Here is a 14756-nt window from a genome sequence, read left to right as displayed (position 1 = left end):
TTGGTTCTCAACCATGGCGAGGAATTTTTGGAATGTCGAAAAGACTTCTTCCTTACGTTTAAGGAGATACACCCACACCTTTCTGGTAGAATCATCTATGAACGTCAAAAAGTAGTTTGCCCCCCCTAGAGTTTTATGTGGCATTGGACCACACAAATCACTGTGCACCAAGTCTAGAAGTTCGCCTAGTTTCTTATTCAATGGCGAAGATGTCAATCTAATCTGTTTTCCATATAGACAATGCTCACACAATGGAAAGTCTGTGTAATCTAACACAGGTAAGTAGCCAAAACACTGAAGTGTTTTCATTCCCTTTTGGCTAATATGCCCTAGCGGGCTATGCCACAACTCAAGAGACGGCAGCTCGGCAACATAGATAGAGTGTTCTTCGACACTCGAAACAAACAAAGAGTACAGGGATCCGTTTTTATTACCTTTCATCATGATAAGGTTGTTCTTGCGGATCATCCAAGAACGATTACCAAAAACTGTAGTGTAGCCAAGATCATCCAATTGCCCTATAGAAAGCAAGCTTTTCGTAAGCTTGGACACATGTCTGACATTCTGCAGCACAAAAGTAGTGCCATTATGCATCTGAAGTTTCACATCACCAATGCCAATAATGTCAAGCTCATAGAAATCACCAAGCTTGACTATTCCATGCATGGATGCATAAGAGGAAAACCACTCTCTATGCGGTGTGACATGAAAACTTGCACCAGAATCAAGGATCCAATTCTGTGCATAACCTTCATCCTGTGCAACCAAACCATCTGGAGTGAGATCTGAAGTGAAAATGAGAACATCTGAGGCATCTGCTGTCACCTCGGCATGAATCTCTGTGGGCATAATGAGCATCACTGGAGGAGGAGTATCCTGTACTGCACTGATAGGTATGGGAGACTCAACAATATTCAGCTCCTCAATCTTTACTGTACTTTTGCCTTTGCCAGAATTATCCTTTTGCATGTTTTTCTGATCTCTTAAAAAACTGCGACAATCCTTTTTGTAATGACCCTTCTTGTGGCAATAGTAACACTCGACATTTCTGGCATTGCGGTCTTTACTTTGGTTCCTGTGTCTGCTAGGACTACGAGGATTTCACTCTCTACTTTTGCTTTTGTATTTGTTCCTATCACGGCCTCTTGGCTTTGTTGAACTTCCAGCCATATATGCATCTCCATGACTAGCATTATCGAGAGATTTATGACGAATCTCTTCAGTGAGCAACGCATCTGTGACAGCATTGAACTCTAACTTGCCATTTGGAGCTGAATTGCTAATGGCTGTGCAAAAGATATCCCATGAACTGGGTAGAGAGCATAACAAGAAGATAGACTTGAGTTCATCGTCAAACTCCTTAAAGCCCTGAGATGTCAGCTGACTAAACAAGGAGTTGAACTCATTTAAGTGACGGAAAATGTGCTACCTTCTTTCATGTTGAGCTTCATAAGCTTTTTCATGAGAAAACTTTGTTGGATGCACTTTTGCTCTCCCATGCTGAACATAAGCTATCCCAAAGTTCCTTGGTTGTTTTCTTCCCTATGATAGTGAAGAAGAATGACTCGGCTAGATGTAGACGTATCGTAGCCATAGCTTTTGCATCCAAAATCTCCCATTGAGCTTGTGTATAATCATCATCCTCTGCGCGCTCTTTCAACGGTTCTGAGAGGCCTTTGTTTATCAAAACATCTTTCATGCGCTCTTTCCACATGGTGAAGTTGCTGCCATCGAACTTCCGAATGAAATACTCCTCCTTTTCTGAAGAAGAAGCCATCGCTGATAAGAGGGTTTGAGAGGTGCCAAATTATGGCGAGAAGCTGTAGAAATTTGGGCAGAGTAACCTTTGTATCGGGAGTAAAATCTCAACCGAAATAGACTCAAAAGTGCCAACAATGAAAGTTACGACTCGCGGGAAGGAAATCTGGCAGAGTCTCCTTTGTATGAGGAGTCAAAACTCAACTCAAAATACATATAAATGTGCCAACTTCACTAATTGGGCATCTGCTGCACAAAACCACTGCTATGTGAGTGCCAACTCAGCGTCAAAAGCATAAATAACCGTCCAGATACATATCCTATGGCGAGGGTACCGTAAAGGGGAACTCCAGCTACTTATATCACCGAAAGTGTCTCAACATTCGAGCACACCCCAGCTCAAAAAAAAAAACCTCACGCTATCGACCCTCCAAAGGCTAATGCAGACACAAATGGACTAGCCACAGTCTCAGAAAGGGCTCTTCCGGTCCGAGTCTCAGAAATGGCCGGGAAAAACTGCCAAAATAGCCAAAAATGGCTCCACACGTAGTACATTGGGCAATGTTCGCAACTCAACGTACATGAGTAAAACCGCGCTCAAACAAGCGCCAAGAATTGCTGCATGCAGTGAAAGTGATCCCTGCAGGGATATCTACTCTCAAAAGAGCTCAGTAGCACTAGGTGTGCTCACAACAAAATGCATCTGTCAACGCATGTGTCCGCAAAGAATCTGTTGTCGAAATGACTGCCAAATTGCCTATGACAGCGTTGTGTCTGGTAACTTGGAGAATCTGTGAGTGAATGGGTTGAAAAACCCCCCTTTAAGCTGTAACCTGTGTTTCGGTGTCACTATGTGCCGATTTCTGCCGCCGGGCAGAAATATGCTAGTCGAATAGCCTCCAAAGGTGTCATATCCATAAACTGTGTCGTACAGTGCGATTGGTGCACTCGATGCCGATGCCGGGTGTCACTCGTCTATGACAGAGGTACCTCACCCACGCATAACGCAAGCACGGTCGTCGATCACGGGAACACGCTCGTCTGGGGAAACGCCCGGTGTCTGGGTCGGATGTCGGAGATCCGCCGCAATGAGTAGTAACGAGCCAGTGCGCATGAGCGGTGTCGATGTCGATGTTGCCTTTTGCCGCCGGGTGGAAGTGGCTACCCGAGTAGTCGTAAAACACCAATGCTTGAAGCCGATATCGAGCGGTCAATGCCGAGTCGGATCGATATCAATCGCAGATCTCGCTCGATCTGTCAAGATTGCCCTCAAGCTTGTCGAACTCGGTTGCTTGTGCTCGCTCGCAAGCACCGGGGTTAGATGTTGAGGATGTCGAAAGGGTAGTCGGGGCTGTCTAAAGATTTTGGTGGTCTCGTGGGAGCGATCCCCTGCACACATTTAAGTGTGCAAGCAAAGTTTAAAAAATTATTGCATTCTCTGTCGAATGCTCTCTGTTTGCAAGCATGCAGAGAGGAGGACGAGCGGTGTGTATGTGAGTAAATGCAGGGACTGCCGGCCTGTGCTCTCTCGGCCTCTTTCCCCTGCTCGCTAATACCAGCACTGCTCTTTGGACACTGAGAGTGTGTGTGTGTGTGTGTGTGTGTGTGTGTGTGTGTGTGTGTGTGTGTGTGTGTGTGTGTGTGTGTGTGTGTGTGTGTGTGTGTGTGTGTGTGTGTGTGTGTGTGTGTGTGTGTGTGTGTGTGTGTGTATGTATGTGTGTGTGTGTGTGTCTACACACAAAAGCAAAGATTGCTTCGATTCCTGCTTGTTGCTCAAGCTTCCAATTGCTACTGGTTGATTTCAAACTACCCGCTTTCTTCTCAGTGCTGCCCGGTTCTCACCTCCAAGTGACTGTGCCCTCCTTGCTCGATTGGTTCTCTGGCTGCCCCAATGTTGAGCTCACTGCAAACTGCTGCTCCCACAGTCGATCGAGCTCGAGCTTACACACTGCATTGCCGGTGTGTGTAACACACGGGCTCAAAGCACTCGATTCTCTTCATGCTCTAAGCCAATTTCCTCTTGCAAGCCTTCAAGCTCCAAATTTCTGCTCGATTGTATTCGGCTGTAGCCCGAATGTGCTTTCGGCAGCTCCTTTCAGCGCAACCTAAGCTTGCCTTCTATTGTCAAATTTCGCCCTTGTGGGCTATTCAAATTGCTACTTCACACAACTCTTTCAACCCTTGAATCTTGTAGCCATTGGCTGAGCCTTGCCGCCCAGAGGTGCTTTCAAAGTCGAGCTTCCATCTCCTGTTGCACCTCGATCTCTCTCTTCTCCTGCTCAGAGCTCTGCTCGGAGCTCAGCTTGCTCTCACGATCTCAAGCTGCAATCTCTCAGCTCCAGTTGCGAGCTCTCTTTCTCGAGCTCCAAGCTCCTGCGGCGGCTACCTCTCGCTGTGCAAGGTCCGCAATCTACGACCGCCGCACTGCTCCACGTGTGCTCTGATACCAATTGTTGTGCGCGTGTAGCCCGTGTATGGAGTGTGTACAAGAGAGGGGAAGAAGAGAATGGGGAAGGGGATGATACACAAACAGCCTGTGTTTGGGTTAGTGGAGAAGAAAGAGGAGAGTCAACCCTCTCTCTTTTTCTCACTATATTGATTAGGTGAAATCAAGTATACAAGGGTGGTTTCCCACAGCCACCTGGCCTACACCCCAACATACATGAAGGAAGCAACACGGCTAAGAAGCATATCTTTGTTGCGAAGCTGTATGGAACCAAATTCATGCGTGTCGTATGTGGTATATGCATGTTGTCTTGATGGCTCAATCAATGTTTCCAAAGTCTAGAAGTTGTTTTTGTTCTAGGCCTGATCCATCAGGTCAAGGGGTGATACCTCTAAATGATGATGGATCATTTTGCCTAGAACCTCTTCAGAGAGTATGCACAATCCTATTCTTTTGTGTGGTCTCTCAGCCATGTGCTTATACCTTTGCAATATGGGATTGTTCTTGATGTTGAAAGCTAGGACATCTGAAATGGTTGAGGTGGACAATTCATGACTTGTAGAGCGTAGACTAGCATCACTTGACCAAGATATCAGTGGGTTATCTAGAAATGACCTCCGCTCTAGTAATGAACAAACAAAGTAATGTGCAAAATTCAAAAACAAGTAAATGGATAAAGTGTTAATGAGTTGCATCATGACATGAAGTGCTTTACTGATCTGTAATGTTGTACTGGCGCTTTTCAATTGTCCACTTTACAAGCTGATATTTGAGTCAAGCTATAAGAAAGTAATGTGAATAGTTAAACATTATGTCATGCAATGAAATGTCACAAATAAAAATTGAAAATTTTTTAGTGCACGTCATGCAAAAGTACATACAAAAGTATGGTGGAGAGTTGGCACTGTGGTCTCTCCAAAAATTATAAGAAATGAAAGTCGTGCACTGCCCTGTAGCGTTTATGTGTTTTGCCAAGCAAACGCATAGTCATGGGGAGTTGGACGTAGATAAATAACCTTGCAGTGTAGCCAGCTAAAGTTGTGCTTGTACAATTGAAACATTCAATGTTGTGAATATATGTTCTCCCTGTCAGACACAAAACAATCATTAGGATAAATACAGGAGATGTAGCATATTGAATAAGCTTAAAGAGAAGCATATCTAATTTTATGTTCTATTTCTAAGGTCTCATACATGAAGAGCTACGGGTGCTTTTCGGTAGATTTTTCCTTGCTAAAATTGCACACTCTCCCTCTTCTCAACTTTCAACTTCTTGTCTTGCCCACCTATAACATGCCTTAATCTCCCTCGACCAATAAAACTAAAAATCTCTCTAACAATACTGAAGAAAGAGACTTCAAGGTGGAGTGTAAAAGAGCAAAATATAGGATCTCGATTTTCCAATCTCCAAAACAATACTAAAGAAAGGGTCGTGGCGGTGTGTAGAAGAGCGAGATATAGAGTCAAGGCGGTGTGTAGAAGAACAAGATTGTTAGCAGCAAGCTAACTTGGATAATATTTTTCGAAGCTTTTATTGTAAAAACGCTTGATGAATCGGGAATGTTGTAACTCCTACTTTTTAGATAAATAGTGTAATTGATGAGCCGGGACTACAAGCTTCCAGATTGTATCAATCTGTCTTTAGTTAGAGCTCCCAGTTTATTAGTTTTGACCACAAAAACCTTGGCTAAGGTATAAAAGCCAATTTTTGTAAGTATTTTGTGAGTTTTGGATAATAGAAACACAGAGTGAGCTAACGGCACTCACTTATCTCCTTCTTGTGCTTCCTACTCCCTTTTCGGTTATCACATTGCAGTGCCGTCTGTTGTGTTCCAACCGTAGGCAAGAGCTCTACGCATTGACGTAAGCATTTCATGGTAATCCATAGCTTTTGGCGTCGCCGACCCATGGCCTAATTTCATCATAAGTATGAATTTTAAGCTTCAAAATCATAAACTAAGTTTAAGCGGGGTAATGGGGCATCATTGCTAAGCATTTAGATGCATTCTGGGTCGAAAACAACTATGTCAAAAACTCATTGTTGTTAATAATCGTGATTTTTGCACTTCACCTAAAGTGAGAATTGAAACCATGAGCATGTGTGCTTAGGTCTTATAAACATGTCCTAGAAGTTTCATAATGTTTGGAGTTCGTTTGATACTGTAACGAATGTGATTTGTTTGCCGATGAGCGACTAGCTTTTGATGATTTCTGTCATTTGAGTGTAGCTTGAGTTAGATGCAAGTTGTTTGTTGTTTTCCAAGAGATTGAAAACCTCTTGTAGCCTCTATGTACTAGTTGAGTCAGCTTCATCCCATGGATTGACAATTATATTCATGGTTCTCGCTATGTCTGCAATAAGGTAGGGGTGAGGTTAGACACCCGTCCCACATTTGGCGCCGCTGTCGGGAATCGAAGAGACCTAAACTAGGAAAAAACACGAGCACCTTTTGAAGTTATCCTTTAGCTTCCTCTAGGATCACCTAGAGTCGAAACTTTCTTTTTAAAACCGCATAGCTTAAGATTGTCGTCCTTTGCTGTGTAGAGGTAGCTTGGAAGTAAGTATACTTGCTAAGTACCTTTTAGGATTGTAGGATTAGAAGATTAGATTAAGATTTTGAGAATGATTGATGGAAGAGACAAGTTTTAAGATCAAGGCTCATAAAACCATTAAAAAACAAGAAAACAAGTGTTTGTGGACACTTTCCACAACCCCATTGCAGTAGAATCTAGGAGTAGGGTAAGTAGAATCCAAGGTGGAATCTCATAACATTGCTCTATTCAAAAAAATCACTTGTGAGTTGTTTATGTGACGTTGCAGAATTTCAAGTCTACGGCTAGAAACAGCACTAGAAGACTGTCCACCATTGAATCCGACTGGAGAGTACTCTTTTAAAAGTTGTATGAACCAGTGGGTAAGCTTAAGGACGCATTTGAAGTAAAATTTCAAGAGTTTGCAAAAACTCAAATTATTTACTTTTTTTTAACATTTTAGGCCAAATTAAGTTTTGACTTGACTCAAAGGCTTAAGATAGATCATAAAAGATTGTGTAGTGAAAAAACTAAAAAAAGTGCTCATTTTAGGGGACCAAGGTTGATACCATAATTTGGATCACCAAACTGACCAAAAGCTTGGTAGAAACTGAATTCTATACTGATTGTCAAGAACTTGAGTGTAACTTGGGAAAATTTTGTTCAAAATCAATGAAACTTGACTCATAGGCTTATATTGATGTGTTAAACAAGTGTACATGCTCATTTAACCAAAAAGATGTAAAAATTTACCAGAAGTAAATAATTACGATTATTTACTTTTGTCCCATTTCCAACTTTTTTGACCAACCCACCATATCAGTAGTTTTAGCGTGTTATATTTAACCCACAAATCAAATTTGGTGAGAATTGGATCATTGGAGTGAAAATTGGGGGCAAATTTGCAAAATCAGTCTACAAACACAAAATTGTTGACCATTTGAACAGGAATTATCCAAACTTGATGAAACTTGGCAAGGGAGCTTAAGTTAAGCTGATTAACAAATCTGTGTCAAGATAGTGACAAAAAAATTGCATGAAAATAGCAGGAGTAAATAATCGTGATTATTTACATTTGCTACCAAACTAGACAATTTTGCACGTTTGAGTATACCACAAGGTCAAGCATATCAAGTAGACCACACAAATCAAATTTGGTGAAATTTGGATCACAAAACTGAGTCTGCGGACACAAAACAATTGATAACTTGAACAAAGTTTTCAAATTAAGTGAAACTTGTCCAAAGACCTTAACAAGTTGAGTACTTGGCAAATCAAGCCAAAAAGTGTAAAAATTTGAGAAAAGTAAATAATCGTGATTATTTACTTTTGATACGCAGAGACACCATTTTGAACTTTTGAGCTTGTACAGTGTTTGACCAACATAATACAAGGCCACTGGGCAATTTTGGGTTCAATCGGATCCAAATTAGTACATGTTCACTCAATTTGCAGGTTGCAGATTAGTCCTTTGGCTTTTTGCAAAAGTAGAATATGAAAGCACTTAGCTCAATTTGAAGAGAAACACATAGACCAATCACAATAGCTAGCAAAAATTGTACAGTCTTTGTGAAAGATTAGCTGACTTGATTAAAACTGATAGCGGAATCAGGTTGCAGACAAGGAATTGAAAGCTTGACAAAGTTGCAATCAAGTAAAGTGGAAGAAGCTGATAACAAGTCAATCCGACGCGGTAAGTACTCTATCCAGGGCTTCACAAGTCTATATGAACCTTAGATCTGGTCGTATACTAGCGAACCAAGGTATATTTGGAGAGACCACTAGTAGAGTATCCATCGAAGAAGGTGTGAATCAAGGCAATCACTTGGACACTATCTTTAAAGAAGTCTCAGACACTTTTTCAAAATCAACCTCTGAAGTGTCTTCCTATTCCACTCATTCAAAAATCGGAACGACAGTGCGTTATAAGCACATACTCACCCTAATCGCCATGGAGCTCAGGTTTACCTAGATCCTAATGAAGAGTATTCTATTCGCATTGATGACCATGGCATAGAGTTTGAAGAGGAAATGAGGGCAAACAAACAAGGAAAAATGTACATGGATAAAAACGGAACTCAGTATTTACAAGTTGAAAACCCTGATGTGATAGACAAATGGGGGTTAGAAATAAATACCATAACTCCAAATATGGCAGCAAAAGAAGGACCACCGACTTTAGAATTTGAGGGTTATGATCAAGTTGATTTGAAGCCTTTGAAATGGCCTAGTATGGATAATCCTAGGATCGGAGTCTACTGTTGGGAGGACAGAAACGTCAAAGATCTTCTATGGGCTTCTCATGCCAAATCACGACAGGTAACACCCATGAAGATCATCTATATCTTCAAAATCAACGACAAGGGTTCAGTAGATGTGCCAACCTACCTATGTAGGGATTTTTATAACAATAACTTTGTTATGATGAGTCCTGAAGAGGTGGAACAAACCAAATACCAAGGGTACTCCATAAGGGGTTGGATATTGGGCCAAGGACAAGAAACTATTCCAAGAGATGAACTCCGCAAGAGATCTTTTGAGAGCAATGTTAAAAAACCAAAAACTACCTCATCACAAAGAAAACCGGGTGACAGTAAAGCCAGTCCAGGGCTACATTGTTGGAATTAGGATTGTAGAGAAACGCACACAGCTTGGAGAAGACGAAGGAAGCTCAAGGCACACAATAGAGAGTGTGTTACTTAGTGTGCAATGGAAAGATAGATAGCCCTAGAGTGATGGGCGTATATACAATGCACGGGGGAAAAAACCTCCTAAAGAGGGAAAAATTGCCCCGACGGTCCTAGTGTGTTCACATACATCACTACCACATGTATATGGTAACAAATCCCCCCTGGAGTGATGCGGTGAACGAGAGCTAGCACATGAGTAAACGGAAGTGCCATGCCCTAAGGACATGATCAGTCCACAAAGGGGAGTAAGCCCAAAGCTTTGTGGAAAGCTTCAAGCTTCTCATGAGACAATGCCTTTGTGAAAATATCTGCAAGGTTGTCCTGTGTTGGCACATAAGCCAAGTTGATCTCTCCTGCTGAGAGCCTCTCCCTAACATAGTGGTAATGCACCTCAATGTGCTTTGTGCGAGCATGAAAAACTGGGTTCCTTGCAACTGCCAATGCACTCTGACTGTCAGTGTAGATAGTGTTGGCAGTGTCATGTCCAACACCTAAATCAGCCATAAGGCGTCTGAGCCATACACACTCAATCGTAGCTGTGAATACTGCCCTATACTCAGCCTCACAACTCGAACTGGCCACGGTAGGTTGCTTCTTGCTCATCCATGATATACATGGACTGCCAAGCATGAAACAAAAACCACTTGTGGACACTCGTGTGTCAAAACAACCAGTCCAATCTGAGTCCAAAAAAGCATGTAAGCTTGGCGGCAATGATCCCCACTTGGGATAAAACAAGCCAAGATGTAAAGTGCCACTAAGGTAGTGAAAAATCCTCTTGACAACCTGCCAATGCTTAGACCCTGGGCTATGCTTAAATCTGCTGACCTATGAGACTGCAAACTGAATATCTGGCCTCGTGTTGCATACATAAATGAGGCAGCCAACAGCAGTTTGGTAAAGAGTGACATCAACAGGATCGCCAGCATCATGTAGACTCAACTTCAAACCTGTTTCCATGGGAGTGGCAATAGGTTTGCAATCCTCAAGTCCAAACTTACATAGCAATGTCTCTATGTAACTTTTCTGACACAAGGCAATACCACCGTCACACTGCTTAAATTGTATACCCAAGTGATGATTCAACAGCCCCAAATCTTTCATCTTGAAAGTAGCATTCAAATCAGCCTTAAATTCAGCAATATGTCTCTTATTTGGTCCAGTGATGATCAGCAAATCATCTACATAGAGAACCACAATGAGAAGTACATCACCCTCACGCTTTACATACAATGTGCTTTCTGTTGAACTGTTACAAAAGCCTCGTTTGACCAAATGAGTGTCAACTTTCTCATACCAAGCACTCGACCCATACAAAGCCTTCTTACATCTGCACACTTTGTCCTCTTGTCCTTTTATGACAAAACCGCAAGGCTGCGTTACATAAACTTCCTCAAATATGTCACCATTCAAGAAAGCAGTAACAATGTCTTATTGATGTACATCCCAACCAAAATGAGCTACCAATGCACATACAAAACACACAATAGTCATACGACAAGTGGAAGCAAAAGTCTCTTCATAATCTATGCCTTTTTGTTGTGCATAACCCTTTGCAACAAGTCGAGCCTTATGGTGATCGATCTCACCATCCGGCTTGCGTTTCAACTTGTAAACCCACTTTGTACCAATGGCCTTTTTGCCATGAGGCAAATCACATAAAGTCCATGTGTCATTTTCTATAAGTGCATCATATTCTGATTGCATGGCAACCATCCAATTTTCTGAATTTTGTGCTTCATCAAAAGAGAGAGGTTCCTCAACATCATGTAAGCTAGACACAGCCAAATCATAACAATCTGATGCATAAGATGCATGCTGATAGCCTGAACGAGTACAACTAGACAAAGGTGCATCCAATTTACTGTCATGCCATGTATGCACCAGCCATTTTGGCATACCTCTAGCCTGCTTATTTTCAGCCCTTTCCTCATCAAGTACATCATGTACATCTGCATCAGTAATAATAGGCTGATCTGTAATATTTTTGGAAACCCCCATAGGTTATACATTTTCCTCATGGGAATTCACATTCGAACTTCCACCACTGAAAAGAGGCAACAAAGTGTCATAAATGTCCTGTGAGCTTACATTATTGTCTCTAGTACATGGTGGCAAGGGCTGAACAGAATCTTCCACAAACACTACATCCCGTGAAACCAAAATACGCTTTGTTTGTGGATGATACAACCTATAACCTTTGCTTTCAGCACTATAACCAACAAAAATACATTTGACAGCCTTACCATCCAATTTTCTGCGTTGTGTTTGTGGCACCAAAGCATATGCCAAACAGCCAAAAACATGTATGTGCTCAACAGAAGGTTTTCTATCATGCCATGCTTCATATGGAGTAATAGAGTACAAAGCTTTCATAGGACACGTGTTAAGTACATAAGTGGCACACATGATGGCCTCAAGCCAAAAAGAATGCGGCAAAGCTTGACTTTTGACCATACATTGTGCCATTTCCGTAAGTGACCTGTTTTTCCTCTCAGAAACACAATTTTGTTGAGGTGCGTAAGGCACTGTACATTGGTGTTTTATCCCACGACTAGCCAGAAATGCATTAAATTCGTGAGACATACACTCCCCCCCTCGATCGAAACGGAGGGTGCCCATAGTACATTTCAAGACATTTTCAGCCATACCCAGAAATTGTTTGAAGCACATAAAAACCTTCGGACTTCACTTTAAGTGGAAATACCCATACATGCCTGGAGTAATCATCAATGAAAGTCATGAAGTACAGGTAATTGCCCAAGGACGGAGTTTGCATGGGCCCACAAACATCACTATGCACAAGCTGCAACCTGCATGTGGCCCTAACTGAATTATCCTTTGGAAACTTAGAACGCTGCATTTTACCCAGAATGCAGCCTTCACAAACATGTTTGATAGGTGCTTCAAGAGGTGGCAAAGAAGCAATCATATCAAATTTCTACAAATGCAGCAAACTTGAAAAATTCACATGATCAAAACATGCATGCCAAAGTTTTGCATCTGAAATAGCCCTTGAATCTGCAACAGCATTTGCAAAATTTTGTCCACACTTGTCATACAAAGTGAGCTTATACAGCCCATGACACAAAAGGCCAGATGCAACAATTTCATCACCAAAACGCAAATCATGAAATGTACATCTGTCATCCACAAATTTGACTACAAGTCCAAGTCTAGCAAGCGTGGATACAGACAAGAGATTCTTCTTGATCCCAGGTACATAAAGTGCATCAATAAGTGTGAAGGAACTGCCATTTGCAGCAGTAAGCACAATCTTTCCCACTCCCTGAACCGGATAAAAGGTATTCTTGGCACAAGTGACCGAATTCCCATGAGGGACAGACTCGAGAGAGGTGAACAATTCATGATGTGAGGTAATGTGCTTTGTAGCACCACTATCAAAACATCATACATGTGAATTTGCAGCAACTGACATGCATGCATCATGGACAACAGGATTGTAAGTGCAGTCTGCACTAAAAGCCCATTCTACATCAACATCAGCAACATAGTCCTTTCACAAAAGACTCAACAATGGCTGCATTTGTAGTGGAACCAGCATTTGCAGTGGAACCACCCTCTTTCTTCTTAGCCTCTTTGGCCTTCAACTTAGGACACGACTTGATCAAGTGATCATTAGCTTTAGAATAATGGCAACGTATTTTCGTTTTGCCCTTATCACCAGAATTTCCAGACGAATTGCTGCCAACAGAAGCATTAGGAACAGAATTCTTTCCACTCGCAGCAGAACCATAAGAAGTGGTTGTATTGATGTTACCACCCTTTCTCTGAGAAGCAATAAAAGCCTGTTCAACTGCACGCTGACTAGTCCTTTTTTTTCTAGAAAGTGACTCTTGTAATAGCAATGCGCATAATACATCAAACTTGACAGCTTCAGGATTTCCTTGGGTCAAAAGTCTCCAAGTACTAGCAAAAGTCTGGTAGAATCTGGTAAGACATCAAGAACAGTCTGCACAAGGGAGCTGTCTGAAATGACTTCACCTGTAGAAATAAGTTGCTCATTGATATCCTTGACAGCAGCAAGGAAAGTGTCCATATCATCTTCCTCATGCATAATCTTTGATTCCAGCTCTTTACCAGCAAAGCAATTTTAGCCTCATTGTGGCTTGCATAAAAGACCTGCTAGAATATCCCAAGCTTGTTTTGCAGAACAATGGTGCGCTTTACAGACAACACAATCAATGCATGAGCCTATGCATCCTTTACATCCCAACGGGCTTGTTCTGCCATAGGCAAAACAACTCTAATAACAGCAATCCTTGCAGCAAGACCTGCAACATCCTCAACATCGCCTACATTCTCAGAACCAGGACGTACATCAATGACCTGCACAATGTTCTAGACACACTTTGACACAAGAACATGTTGCATCATATAAGCCCACATAGGGTAATTGTCCCCATCCAACCTGTCCTCAGCAGCAAACATCTTGAACACATCTATGTTGTTGTCAGCCATGGTGAATGATGCAGCTGATGTGAAAACTACTAGAAAATAGGAGAAACAAAGCGGGAAGAACATGTGCTATATAGCACAAACTATAGAAGATTGTAAGGCAGCTGTTATGCAAAAAACGGCACTGACAGAAATTCTGCACAAAATGATAAAATTGCTTGTGTTGACCTGCTTGTAGTGGAAACGGAGGTCGAAATGAGCCCGAATCAGAAATCTGAGCAGACCTCACTGAAATCGAAGAAAGTGAGCAGGCATGTGCTGGAGCAGCTGACGACTAAGCCTGGGAGGATGCAACCTGCTCTGAACCAATCGTTGGAATTAGGGCTGCAGAGAAACACACACAGCTTGGAGAAGAAGAAGGAAGCTCGAGGCACACAATAGAGAGTGTGTTACTTAGTGTGCAATGGAAAGATAGATAGCCCTAGAGTGATGGGCGTATATACAATGCTCGGGGGAAAAAACCTCCTAAAGAGGGAAAAAATGCCCCGGCGGTCCTAGTGTGTTCACATACATCACTACCACATGTATATGGTAGCATACATGAGTCACTATTTCCAACAGACTGGTTTGAGGGACTCGGAACAGGACCAACTTCCAAGAGATCGGGAGTTGAACCAAATAGACGTGTCAGACCAGCTAATTTTTAAAAATGGGTCAGAAAATACAATGGATCTGGGGATCTATATGACCACTTAGCAAGCTTTAAACAAGTGTTAAGAGCAAAACGCATATTTGATTTCGATACTCAATTTGAGGGATTTGGAATGACATTAGAAGGAAAAGCACTGACATGGTTCCAAAACATTTCACCAAGGTCAATCATGGACTTAAATACATTAGCTCAAGGATTT

This window comes from Adiantum capillus-veneris, chromosome 16 (assembly GCF_014529385.1).
Source record: "Adiantum capillus-veneris isolate H3 chromosome 16, ASM1452938v2, whole genome shotgun sequence".
NCBI lineage: Eukaryota > Viridiplantae > Streptophyta > Polypodiopsida > Polypodiales > Pteridaceae > Adiantum > Adiantum capillus-veneris.
Note: the sequence above shows the minus strand (reverse complement) of the source record.